Here is a 13,690-nt window from a genome sequence, read left to right on the forward strand (position 1 = left end):
AGCCAATATCGTTCTCAATGGTGAAAAACTGAAACCATTTCCTCTAAGATCAGGAGGAAGACAAGGTTGCCCAATCTCACCTCTATTATTCAACATAGTTTTGGAAGTTTTAGCCACAACCATCAGAGAAGAAAAAGAAATGAAAAGAATCCAAATTGGAAAAGAAGAAGTAAAACTGTCACTGTTTGCAGATGACATGATACTATACATAGAGAATCCTAAAGATACTACCAGAAAACTACGAGAGCTAATCAATGAATTTGGTAAAGTAGCAGGATACAAAATTAATACACAGAAATCTTTCATTCCTATACACTAAAGATGAAAAATCTGAAAGAAATTAAGGAAACACTCCCATTTACCATTGCAACAAAAAGAATAAAGTACCTAGGAATAAACCTACCTAAGGAGACAAAAGACCTGTATGCAGAAAACTGTAAGACAATGATGAAAGAAATTAAAGATGATACAAACAGATGGAGGGATATACCATGTTCTTGGATTGGAAGAATCAACATTGTGAAAATGACTATACTACCCAAAGCAATCTAAAGATTCAATACAATCCCTATCAAACTACCAATGGCACTTTTTCACAGCACTAGAACAAAAAATTGCACAATTTGTATGGAAACACAAAGGACCCCGAATAGCCAAAGCAATCTTGAGAAAGAAAAACGGAGCTGGAGGAATCAGGCTCCCTGACTTCAGACTATACTACAAAGCTACAGTAATCTAGACAGTATGGTACTGGCACAAAAACTGAAATATAGATAAATGGAACAGGATAGAAAGCCCAGAGATAAACCCAGGCACATATGGTCACCTTATCTTTGATAAAGGAGGCAAGAGTATACAATGGAGAGAAGACAGCCTCTTCAATAAATGGTGCTGGGAAAACTGGACAGCTACATGTAAAAGAATGAAATTAGAACACTTCCTAATACCATATACAAAAATAAACTCAAAATGGATTCGAAAGCTCAGTGTAAGGCCAGAGACTATCAAACTCTTAGAGGAAAACATAGGAAGAACACTCTATGACATAAATCACAGCAAGATCCTTTTTGACCCACCTCCTAGAGAAATGGAAATAAAAACAAAAATAAACAAATAGGATCTAATTAAACTTAAAAGATTTTGCACAACAAAGGAAGCCATAAGCAAATGAAAAGACAACCCTCAGAATGGGAGAAAATATTCTCAAACGAAGCAATTCACAAAGGTTTAACCTCCAAAATATATAAGCAGCTCATGCAGCTTAATATTCAAAAAAACAAACAACCCAATCCAAAAATGGGCAGAAGACCTAAATAGACATTTCTTCAAAGAAGATATACAGATTGGCAACAAACACATGAAAGGATGCTCAACATCACTAATCATTAGAGAAATGCAAATCACAACTACAATGAGGTACTACCTCACACTGGTCACAATGGTCATCATCAAAAAATCTACAAACAATAGATGCTGGAGAGAGTGTGGAGAAAGGGAACTCTCTTGCACTATTGGTGGGAATGTAAATTGATACAGTCACTGTGGAGAACAGTATGGAAGTTCCTTAAAAAACTAAAAATAGAGCTACCATATGACCCAGCAATCCCACTACTGGGCATATACCCTGAGAATACCATAATTCAAGAAGAGTCATGTATCCCAATGTTCATTGCAGCACTGTTTACAATATACAGGGCATGGAAGTAACCTAAGTGTCCATCAACAGATGAATGGATAAAGAAGATGTGACACATATGTACGATGGAATATTACTCAGCCATAAAAAGAAACGAAATTGTTATTTGAAGTGAGGTGGATGGACCTAGAGTCTGTCATCCAGAGTGAAGTAAGTCAGAAGAAGAACAAATACCATATGCTAACACATATATATGGAATCTTAAAAAAAATAAAAAACTGTTCTGATGAACCTAGGGGCAGGACAGGAATAAAGACGCAGATGTAGAGAATGGACTTGAGGAGACGGGGGGGAGGGTAAGCTGGGACAAAATGAAGGAGTGTCATTAACATGTATACTCTACCAAATGTAAAATAGATAGTTAGTGGGAAGCAGCTGCATAGCACAGGGAGATCAGCTCGGTGCTTTGTGACCACCTAGAGGGGTGGGTTAGGGAGGGTGGGAGGGAGATGCAAGAGGGAGGGGATATGGGAATATATGTATACATATAGCTGATTCATTTTGTTATACAGCAGAAACTAACACAACACTGTACTGTAAAGCAACTATACTCCAATAAAGATGTTAAAAAAGGAAAAACCAACATACCAAATTTGGGGAATGCAAGCAGTGGTACTTAGAGAGAAATATATAGCATTAAATTATATTAGTAAATAAGAAAGGTCTGGGACTTCCCTGGTGGTTCAGTGGTAAAAAGTCCACCTTCCAATGTAGGGCATGTGGGTTTGATCCCTGGTCAGGGAACTAAGATCCCACATGCCGTGGGGCAACTAAGCCTACGTGACACAACTAGAGCGCCGGTGTGCCACAAACTACAGAGCCCACACACTATGAAGCCCACGCACCACAACTACAGAGCCCATGCGTCCTGGAGCCTGCACGCCACAAGTAGAGTGAGAAATCCCGCACACCACAACTAGAGAGAAGTCCATGCACCGCAACTAGAGAGAAGCCTGTGTGCCACAACTAGAAAGAAGCACACATGCCACAGTGAAGAGCCTGGGTGCCGTAACACAAGATGCCACATGCTGCAATGAAGATTCTGTGTGCCGCAAGTAAGACCCGATTCAGCCAAAAAAAAAAAAGTAATAAATATTTTTTAAAAGAAGGAAGATCTGAAATCATTGACCTCAGCTTCCAGTTTAAGAAACTACAAAAAGAAGAGCAAATAAAATACAAAGCAAGCAAAAGGAGATAAAATCAAAACAGAAAGTCAATGGATAGAAACAAAACAATATAGAAAACCAACAAAAACTGAAAACTGGTTCTTTGAAAAGTAAAATTGATAAACTTTTAGCCAGACTGATCAGAAAATGACACAAAATACCAATATCGGGAATGAAAGAGATGACATTGCTACAAATCCCACAGATATTAAAAGGATAGCAAGTGAATATTATGAAAAACTGTACGTATTCCTTCCCCCTAAAAATACTTCTATGAAGAGAGCATTACTCTGATAATGAAAGCAGACAAAGACAGTTCAGGAAAAGAAAACTATTTATCCCTCATAAATATAGATGTAAAATTTTCTTAAAATTTTAACAAATTGAATCTGAAAATCTGTAATAAGAATAATACATGATGGTTAAGTGGATTTTACCTGAAGATTGCAGGTTGTTTTAACATTTGAAAATCAATCAATATCATTCCTCATGTTGAAAAACCATCTGATCATCTCAATAAATAAAAAGAAAACATTTGACAAAATCCAATCTCCTTTCATGATAAAACCCAGGAAACCAAGAATAGATGAAAACTTTCTCAAACTGATACAGGACAGCTACAAAAAACCTACAGTTAACAGCATACTTAATGTTGAAAGACAATGCTTTCCCACTAAGGTCAGGGACAAAGCAAGTATGTCCACTCTCACTACTTTTATTTGACACTGTACTGGAGACTAGCCAGTATAATAAGGTAAGAAGAAAAAAGTCATACAGGCTAGAAAGGAAGGGATAAACCTATCTTTATTTGCAGGTGACTTGATTATCTGTGTAAAAATCTCATGGAATCTACAGAAAAATTTTCTGTAGTACAAATGAGTGAGTTTAGCATGGTTGCAGTATATTTCAACATATAAAAACTCAATTACATTTTTATGAACTAGCAATCAGTTGGAAATTGAAGCAAAAGTACTGTTTATAATAGCATAAGAAATTAGAAATGCTTAGGGTTAGTTTGCTGAAAGATATCAATTCTGCCTATATTAATTTGTAAATTAAGTCTGTTTTAAATCAAATTCTTTACCAGGTTTTTCAAGGGAATTTACAAACTAATTGTAAAATAACTATAAAAAATAACACAAAACAGCTCATACAGCTCAATATGAAAAAAAAGACTGAATCAAAAAATGGGCAGAAGACCTAAATAGACATTTCTCCAAAGAAGATATACAGATTGCCAACAAACGTATGAAAGGATGCTCGATATTGCTGATTATTAGAGAAATGCAACTCAAAACTACAATGAGGTATGACCATACACCCATCAGAATGGCTGTCATCAAAATGTCTACAAATAATAAATGCTGGAGAGGGTGTGGAGAAAAGGGAACCCTCCTACCCTTTTGGTGGGAATGTAGATTGATACAGCCACTATGGAAAACAGTATGGAGGTTCCTCAAAAAACTAAAAATAGAGTTGCCATATGACCCAGCAATTCCACTCCTAGGCATATACCTGAACAAACTATAATTTGAAAAGATATATGCACCCCTATGTTCATAGCAGCACTCTTTACAGTAGCCAGGACATGGAAACAACCTAAATGTCCATCGACAGATTAATAGATAAAGAAGATGTGGTATATATACACACTGGAATACTGGAATCAGCCATAAAAAAGAATGAAATAATGCCATTGGCAGCAACATGGATGCAACTAGAGATTATCATACCAAGTGAAGTAAGTAAGAGAAGGATAAATACATACATTACTTATATGTGGGATCTTTAAAAAATGATACAAATGAACTTATTTACAAAACAGAAACGGATTCACAGACATTGAAAACAAATTTATGGTTACCAAAGGGGAAAGACGGGGAAGGAATAAATTAGTATCTTGGAATTAACAGATACACACTACTATGTATAAAATAGATAAACAGGGACTTCCCTGATTGTCCAGTGGTTAAGACTATGCCTTCCAATGCAGGGGTTGTGGGTTTGATCCCTGGTTGGGGAGCTAAGATCCCACATGTCTTGTGGCCACAAAACCAAAACATAAAACAGAAGCAATATTGTAACAAATTCAATAAAGGCTTTAAAAATGGTCCACATCAAAAAAATCTAAAAAAAAGGAAAAATAGATAAACAACAAGGTTCCCTACTGTATAGCACAGGGAACTATATTCAATATCTTATAATAACCTATAATGGAAAAGAAGCTGAAAAAAAATATATGTATATGTTTGTGTGTGTGTATGCATATATATATATATATATATATATATAACTGAGTCACTTTGCTGTACACCAGAAACTAACAACACTGTAAATCAAATATACTTCAATTAAAAAATAAACAAAAACATTAATGTGATAATTTACAAGAAGAGTGCTGTAGGCACAGGAACAGGAAAATACACCAGTTAGAATGAAATAGAGAGCCTGGAAAAGGCATTATTGAGAACTAGATCTGTGCTAGAAGTAGCATTATATGAGTATATATATACACCTTCATACAGCTATATCCATTTTAATATTCATCTAATATCTCCCTTCCTTCCTCCATTCCTCCCTCCCTCCCTTCTCTCCTATCTATGTATCTATGTATCTATGTATCTATGTATCTATCTACCTATCTAATCTATCTGTCATCTATCTCCCCATGAGTTCACATTGACATCTGTAATTTCAGTTCAAGGCACAGGGTTTATTTGATCTTTCCTTTCATACTTACAGCTCCCTTCTCTGACAGAAAGCTGGCTCCCATTTACACAATATATTTTTTATTTACTCAGTCCTAGAATGTACATAAAGTAGTTTTAGAGGTGTTAATTTTTGCCTCTGTGAAAAATAAGCCTACTAATTAGAGTTCAGTGCTTGTTTAGGGATGTTTTGGGGTTTTAGCCTGAGGACATGTAGTCCTAATACTGTGTTCAAATGTTACCTGGGTTCTTTTCCCGATCTCCCTTCAGTGTGTTTATGTTATTCATTTGATATGCAGTTTGGTTCATTTGGGGGGAGGGACTGGGTTAAATTTTAGTTTTATTAAATTTTCCCCTTACTTGATTATTTTACTTATTTTCCTTTTTTGAGTATGTGAAACACTAACATGGTTCCAAAAGCCTGGATTGTACGATAAATTATATTCAGATAAGTGTCTTTCTCCCACCCATATTTCCTCTGTCTTTTCCATCCATTTCCTGACATGCTCCATAGGTATCCAGTCTTAGCTTATAGTTTATCTTGTCTGTGTTTCTTTATGCTCAAGTGAGTAGACACATGTATATTCTTATTTTTTCCTTCTTTATTTTTATTTCTTCTTTCTTACACAATAGGTAGTATACTGTAGATAACCATTTTTAAAAAGTTTATTTATTTATTTATTGGCTTAGTTGTGGCATGCAGGATCTTTCGTTGTAGTGCGTGGGCTTCTCTGTAGTTGTGGCACATGGGCTCCAGAGCACATGGGCTCTGTAGTTGTGGTGTGTGGACTCCACAGCGCATGGGCTCTGTAGTTGCAGCATGTAGGCTATCTAGTTGTAATGTGCAGGCTTAGTTGCCCCATGGCATGTGGAATCTTAGTTCCCTGACCAGGGATCGAACCAGTGTCCCCTGCATTGCAAGACAGATTCTTAACCACTGGACCACCAGGGAAGTCCCTCTAGATAACTTTTTGCACTTTGCTTTTTTTGTCTTTGTTAAACTTAACAGTAAATTCTGGAAATCATATCAATTCATAGAGATTTTCCTCTTTCAAAAAAATTTTAAAATTTTATTTTTTATTGAGGTAACATTGGTTTATAATGCTAAGTTTCAGGTATGCAACATATTTCTACTTCTCTGCTCACCACCAGAAATTTAGTTTCCATCTGTCACCACACAGTTGATCCCCTTTACCCATTTCACCTTCCTCCACACCCCTTTTCCTCAGCTAACCAGCACCAGAAAGAAAAATACCAAATCATTTCACTCATATGTGGAATATAAAAAACAAACAAGCAGAAACAAAAGAATGAACCAAATCCTCTGTCCTGTTTTTTTTTTTTTTAAACAACTTCCATTGTGGGAATGTACCATTGTTTATGTAGCTGCTGTTATTATGGACTGAATGTTTGTGTCCTCTCAAAATTCCTGTGTTGAAGTCCTAACCCCCATTAGGGTTAGGGGGTTGGGGTTAGGGGATGTGCCTTGGGAGATGATTAGATTTGGATGAGGGTAGAACCCCTTTCATGGGATTAGTGCTCTTATAAGAAGAGGAAGAGACACAAGAGCTCTCTCTCCATGAGTTTGTACAGGGGAAAAGATAGGTGAGCCAGAGAGAAGGCAGCTGTCTGAAAGCCAGGAAGGGACCTTCACTAGACATCAAATCTGCTGGCACCATGATCATGGACCTCCCAACCTTCAAAACTGTGAGAAATAAATTTCTGTTGTTTAAGCCACCCAGTTTATGGTATTTTGTTATGGTAGCCAGAGCAGACTAAAACAAAGTGTGGCATTTGGATTGTTGAAAATATTCTGCAACTGCAAACAATGCTTTGATAATAAACATCACGCAATGTATTTTCTTATTGTCCGGTATATCTTCAGGGTAAATTCCTAGAAATGGGATTGCTAATTCAAAAAGTAAGTGCATGGGTAGTTTTGTTAGATACTGCCAAATTACCCTTTACAAAGGTTGTACTAGTTTACATTTCCTCCAACAATTTATGAGATGCTTGTTTATCCACTTCCTCACCATCAGAGTGGGTTGTCATTTTAAAACTTGATAATGTGATAGGTGAGAAATGGTATTTTAGTGTAGTTTTAATTTGCTTTTCTCTTATGAGTGAGGTTGAAAAATTTCTTATTTTCATATATAATTTTTTGAATTACCTTTTATCTTTTGCCAGTTTTTCTTTGTTTTTATGTTTGTTTTTTCCCTCTTTCCCTCTCAATTTTTTTTTTTTTTTCGGTATGTGGGCCTCTCACTGTTGTTGCCTCTCCCGTTGTGGAGCACAGGCTCTGGATGTGCAGGCTCAGCGGCCATGGCTCATGGGCCCAGCCGCTCTACGGCATGTGGGATCTTCCCGGACTGGGGCACAAACCCGTGTCCCCTGCATCAGCAGGCAGACTCTCAACCACTGCGCCACCAGGGAAGCCCTCCCCCTCAATTTTTAAGTTACTTATATACTGGCATATTGGTCTTTTATCTGTAATGTATGTTGCAAATATTTTCTTCCAGTCTGTCGATTGTCTTATGACTTTGTTTATGGTGATATTTGCCATGAAAAATCATTATTTTTTATTTTAATCAAATTTATCAGGGGACTTCCCTGGTGGTGCAGTGGTTAAGACTCTGCGTTCCCAAAGCAGGGAGCCCAGGTTTGATCCCTGGTCAGGGAACTAGATCCCACATGAATGCCACAACTAAGAGTTCCCATGCCACGACTAAAGAGCCAGCAAGCCACAACTAAGGAGCCTGCCTGCCGCAACTAAGACCCAGCACAACCAAATAAGTAAATATTTTTTAAAAATTAGCAATCTTTTTTCTTTTAGTGCACTTAGTGAATCTGGATTTGAGTCATAGTTAGCAAGCCTTCCTCTATATGCAGATTAAAGAGAAATTCACCTAGTTTTCTTCTAATACTTATATGGATTCAGTTTACATTTAGATAATTGATCTAAATGAATATGGTGTGAGGTATAGCTGAATCTTATCCTTTCCCCAAATGGCTAACCAATTGTTCCAGCATCATTTATGAAAAAGTCAATTTTTTGCCCTAGTGATTTGAGTTGCTCCCTTTATCATATACTAAAGTTCCATATGTACTTGACTTAATTTCTGATTTTTCTATGATAGACTTGACAAACTGTGACAATGGGCTTGTTTGTTCAAGTGCTAGCAGCATACTGCTCTAATTATAGATGTTTTATAGTATGTTTTGACGTCTTGTAGGGCTAGTCACCTTATATCTTTTCCTTTTAGAGTTTTCCTTGCTATTCTTGGATTGCATGTTTATTTTTCCATATGAAATCTAGCACCAACTTGTTCCATTAAAATGTCTTATTGTGGGGCTTCCCTGGTGGCACAGTGGTTGAGAGTCCACCTGCCGATGCAGGGGATACGGGTTCGTGCCCCGGTCCGGGAAGATCCCACATGCCGCGGAGCGGCTGGGCCCATGAGCCATGGCCGCTGAGCCTGCGCGTCCGGAGCCTGTGCTCCGCAACGGGAGAGGCCACAACAGTGAGAGGCCCGCGGACCGCAAAAAAAAAAAAAAAAAAAAAAGAGTCAATTTGAAATTATAGCTCAATGGATAAAGCACGTGGGAACTGGTGTCCAGGTGGGTGAGCGCACATTTTAGTCAACTTTTCCTGGTATTTGCCACAGCTCCTAGCCTAGTGATCTTCACACAGGAGGAGCCCAACAATCACAGATCACAACAAGTTCATTGTAGCCTCATCAAATTCTGTGGTGGATGGAATACATCGTAAGATATTTCCAGACCTAACTAATTGCTATCAGTGCATGTAAGGAAAGAGGTAGGGCGAGAAGGTGGAGAGAGCATGGGGCTGGGAGTCAAAACCAGGAATATCCTGGGCCCTTGCCTGCCAGATGACTTTGGGCAAACCCCTCTAGTAATCTCTAGGAATCAATCACTGATCTGCCTAGCCAAAGGGTTGTTGAACGGGTCCACTGGAAATAACATATGTTGCAAACTATAAAGTATTGTACACACATCAGATATTCGTATTGTTATTGCTATTGTACTTTCAAACAGGGAACATGAGTGTCAGGATTTAAGTGACCTGTCCAAGAAAAGAATCCTAAAGTGAAACCCCATCCTTGGCCACATTCTCTGCCCTTCTGAAGTTAAGGGAAAAGTTGATGCTCTTAAAACACAGTAGAAAGCAAGCCTTGAACGAGCTATTCTAGGCAATTTAGAAGCCAATAATATGAAGCTTGCAAGCTACTTAACTTATGTGAGCCTTTGTCCCCTATTTGTCGTAGGGAATCCATTTGTTGGACAACAAAATGTTAATATACAAAGTACCTGCGTCCTGTGTGCCGTGGCTCATGTGAGGCATCGGGACCCATGCAGAGCAGAGAGAAACAAGTCTGCAGAGACTTCAGGACTGAGGCAATGGCATGGCCATCCTAGAGGATGACAGAAGGAAGCCCCGAGGCCTTGGTGGTCTCTACCACAGTCTTGTTCAGTGGACAGCAGGGTCACGGATTCCTCTAACTGCTGGGAAGTAGTCTGGCTAATGTCAAAGCCATGTTTTACCATTGCAGGAACTGTTTCCATTTGATAAATAGGTGGTGTAGAAGTGGTGATGGGATTTCTTTATTTTGCTGACTGAAACAGAAATTTGTTTGGACATTTTTGAGTGTCACCATACGGACGAGCTCTGTCTTAGGCTTGGGGGAATCCAACCACGAGTGAGACACAATCCCAGCCCTCAAGAGGTTTATAGTCCTAGACTCAGGCTAGGGAGCTGTTATGTAAACAAGCAAGCCCTGTCGAGGGGTAGAGGGTTACAGATCCATGAGGGACACCAGGCAACCTGCTGATAATTTCATTTCCGATGTCTACAGGGAGAAAACAGGCTGGTAACGTCAATTTAAATGTTTGATACATTGAGAGTTCGCTCTCTTATTGTAAATTCATCATTTAAGTTACTCAGAGTTTAATCATATTGAAAGTTCCCATCCCTATCAATCAGGTATTCTCCTTCATGAGGCTCTGATGGAATGGAATCTCTGAATCTGTGAGACTGAGGACCTCACCCTGAGCCATGATTAATTCACCAGGTAAATGCCACTTTGTAAAGGGGGAAAAAGTGCCTACTCACCTACCTGAGAAGTTAGGGAGGGGATGATAGGTCCCTTCTGGGAAGCTGGGCTCCATTGTCTCAAATGAGGGTGTCAGGGCTCTCCCGCCTTTGTCTGCAAAGCCCCAGTTGGGTGCCTCTGTGTGTGACAGCTGGCTCACAGGGGGTGACAGATTGCAGTCCCCAAAGAAGACAGTGTCTGCACCGATTGCTCTAGCAAAGTCCCTGGAGGACTCTGGCCACCCTGGAGTCAGGGACTCCCCCTGCGGTCAGCCCCATCCAAACTGAGGTAGGAGATAGATGGGCCCCTGGGCTGAGCAGCTGGGGAGCTTGTCAAACAGAGTAAATTGGAGCTCTGTTTTCCCTAAACACGCCAAGGACAAAGTTAATAGCAGGAGCTGAGCTCTGCTGGAGTAAAGAGCTAGGGGGACCACATCTATCACTCCTGAGGTCAAGGAGACCTCCCCGACTGCACATGTGCAGGGAGGCTCCTCTGGGGTCAAAAGGGGAGGGAGCGCCATCCCACAGTAGGTGTTGTCAACCTCCCTGTAAGCCTCCACGCTGGAATCCATCTTGGCAAAAAGATGTGCACGCATATTGTGGGGAGGGCCCTAAAGACAGGTCAGATGTGGGAAAAGAAGCGGGCTAATTGGCCAGAGGAGAACAAAGACCAGGAAGAACTGCCCCATATTAGTGATTTAAATCACCTCTCTGGCAGGCTTCTCATTCAGGACACACACCCTCTTCTCTGGGTGTGTATTTCTGCCTTGCTTTTGTCTTAAATAAACAAACCGTTTCCCACATGTTGTGCTGTGTCTCTAATAATACACTTTGTGCCCATTTTTGCAGTTATTGCTTCCTTGAAAGAGGATTCCTGCTTTTCATCCGGGCTACTTAGGTTCAGTCTCTGGGTAGGGAGATAAGATCCTGCTTCAAGACTGCTCCCTGCTCTCTCCAAGAATAAAACCACTTGGACCAACCACTTTCAAGCAGGGCAGCTTTGACACGGGGAGGGGTGGCTCTACAAAGGAAAGGAGAGCGAGTGAACACCACTCACCTCCTCCTGAGGCCTTCTGGAGACAAGCAAGGAGCCTCCTGCCTTCCTTTCAGGATGTACTACAAAGTCTCATTCTGTGTTATCTATCTACAGCATTAGTATGTGAGAAATGGCGAAAGCCGCGAAACATGTGCCCTACTAACACTGGCCTACTCCCATGTCTCTTACACACAAAGCAGGTGCAGTGGAAGGAAACTCCAAAGCCGATTTGGATTCCAGTGGTAACTCTGGTCCTACTAAGTCAACGCTTTTGAGCAAGTCTCTGAAGCCTGTTTCCTCATATGAAATGAGGCTAACGTGCCCATGTCACAGGGTAGTTGTGAGAATGAGGTGGATGAAGGGGTGCAGAAGTGCCTAGGATAGCGTCTGATGCTCGATACATGTCCACTAAATATGTATTTGGCCTGTATTAAACACTTGTATTTAATGCATGTACTTACATGTAAACACATGTATTCAATAATACTACTACACATATTACCCACATGTTTGGCAGCTTAACAACTGCTTCTAAGGCTTTGCTGGTTGATGAACCCCACTGGAGAATTCCCACATAGCTTTCTCTGTTTTTTGTTTTTTTTTTGTTTTTTGGCCGAAGCGCACGGCTTGCAGGATCTCAGTTCCCCGACCAGGGATTGAACCCGGACCATGGCCATGAAAGCCCCAAGTCCTAACCACTGGACCACCAGGGAAGTCCTCCCACATACCTTTGTAAGAAGAGGCAGTTTTTCCTCTTTGCCTGAACTAACAGGGATTGTTGTCGCCGGGTGTCAGCAGTGGCTTAAATAGCACCTTCTTATTCACAGGAAGGAGGATTTGAGAACTCTCTCAGTTCAGGAATAACTTTGTCTTATTTTCTTGCTGTTGTGTCTTTTTACGATGGGTCTGGGGAAGAAACAAGATCACACCATTAGTTCTTTTTTAAAAAACATCGTTGATTCTTCAAATGAAAAATGAAACCAGACAGTGGGCAAGGAATCCGAGCACAGGAAGCGAGCATGGGTGAGACATATTTCACCCAGATGGGAGCAAGCTTTGTAAATTATTCCTACCCCACCATGACCAGCAAGTTTGGGTTTTGGAATTCAGAACCTTGTTTTCTAGAATGTCTTGTACGGTGGTTATCTTTTCAGAGATCCAGTTTGATCATCCCTGTTCTATTCCAAGAATACTTCATTGAACTTTGCTTACCTAACAGAGCCCATATTCCAGTTCTGCATCCTGAGATGTATCTGAGGTCGCCTTGATTAGAGTTTTGAGAGATGTTAAATACTATCTCTTGGTTTTACTTCCACAGATGACTAATAATTTGTGTGTTTATTTGTCTAGCTTTCAGAGGGCAATCTTATTTTCCTTTTTTGTTGGGTAAAGACTCATTGTTTCCCTGTGTACTGCCAACAGACTGGTTTTCTTGAGGGAAAACATCTGTACAAAGTCTGGTTTCAGGTCAGACTTGGACAGATGGTGCTGTTCTGTGTACTTGAAGTTGGAGTCTCATTTCTGTTTCTCTTGCTCACTGGGGCTAGGTGGGGGGGAAGGAACAAACACATGGATGGTATTTTCCTATTCTGGAAAATAATTTTTTCAGTTATTTTTTTACTTATGTTTAAGATTGTCATAACATTCCATCCTTTATATCCACCCCACTGGAGTTCCCCACAGCTATGAGGCTCATTTGTTTTAAATAACCTTTAAAAATATATATATATATATAAAGCAATATTCATTAGAAGAAAGCTGGATAGACCAAAGTAACAGTTACTTTTACAATCATTTTTGATTAGCACACAAAAAATTCTCCCAATCTGAATGATTTAGTCTATCTCTGGATTCATGTATGTTTTCCACTAATAATAGTTAGCCACAAAACAGTATCTTGTTCTATTGCAGAATTTCTGATTGATAATTTATACAAATGTACTGAGACTCTAAAACAGCCTCTTGCTTACTTTC

Source organism: Mesoplodon mirus (assembly GCF_964341445.2).
Source record: "Mesoplodon mirus genome assembly, chromosome: 8".
NCBI lineage: Eukaryota > Metazoa > Chordata > Mammalia > Artiodactyla > Ziphiidae > Mesoplodon > Mesoplodon mirus.